Genomic DNA, 1,042 nt, shown 5'->3' with positions numbered 1-1,042 from the left:
TATCTAAACACTGGGATTCCACCGCCTTTATTTGACACTCAAACTCCGCCTTAAAACGAAATGATCCCTGGTAGCAGGAGCGGGGCCTCAGGTTCCAAAGAGCTGAGCACGTTCTTTCCTGAGGGCAGGTTTTTACGCAAGAAGACCCAACGATTTTACCCGAGTTGGTGCCGCCAAACGTGCAACTCTCCTTTCCTACCTCTCTAGCAAAAAAAAAAAGAGAAAGAAAGAAAGAAAAATCTGGACCTTGGAAAGCCTTCTTTGTGTTCTGGGGGATGGCCTTTAAAGGGTCCAAAGAAGACGTGATCGAAATGTCAAGGACATTTCTTACTGCTGACGCAGTAAGGGAACACAGAGTTTTTTGATTACCCAAATTTCCCCTGATCTTGGTCTTTAGAAAAATACGCAGAGCAACAAAAAGAGGGAGGGACAGAGAGATGGAAACAACTCGCACAGGACCCTTGCCCACGACCCGCGGCGCCAGAGACCCACAGGTCGTCCCTTGCGCGAGCCCCAGGCTCCCCGGCGCCTGCGCACTGGCCGGCCGCAGCCGGAAGCCCCGGGATCCAGGCACTTCCGGATTCCGTGTCAACGGCCCGATTAAACTCTTTTCTTTCCTATCGCTACTGGAGCTCTGCTGTGACTTAAAACACAAGAAACTCCGAGAAATTGCGGAGTTAAGTCTTCGTTGTCTCGCTCCTCCGCCGGCACCGCCGAGGGCGGCCCCCATTGAGGGCTGCTAAGGCGCGGGGTCCTGGGTTTCCATGACGACAAGCAGCGTTCCCGGAGAGGGCGCGGCCTAGCGGGAAACACGGTTTGCGGGCACAGTGGGCGCAGGGGTCCGTTTCCAATCGCTTTTCACGAAGAAAGGATGAGAGCCCTGCCCAGCTCCTGAGTCGAGGGGGGGGGTAGGGGCGGGGGGGGTCACTTTTATTGCGCTGTCGTTCTCTTTTTTTGTTGGATCTTTTGCTGTTTCGAGTATCATGGTGAAGTTAGCTTCGTAAAATGATTTGGGGAGAATTCCATCTTTCTCAATTGTCTG

Source organism: Carlito syrichta, unplaced genomic scaffold, assembly GCF_000164805.1.
Source record: "Carlito syrichta isolate Samal-C Ts95f unplaced genomic scaffold, Tarsius_syrichta-2.0.1 Scaffold308161, whole genome shotgun sequence".
Taxonomy (NCBI): domain Eukaryota; kingdom Metazoa; phylum Chordata; class Mammalia; order Primates; family Tarsiidae; genus Carlito; species Carlito syrichta.
This window is presented reverse-complemented; position numbering follows the sequence as displayed.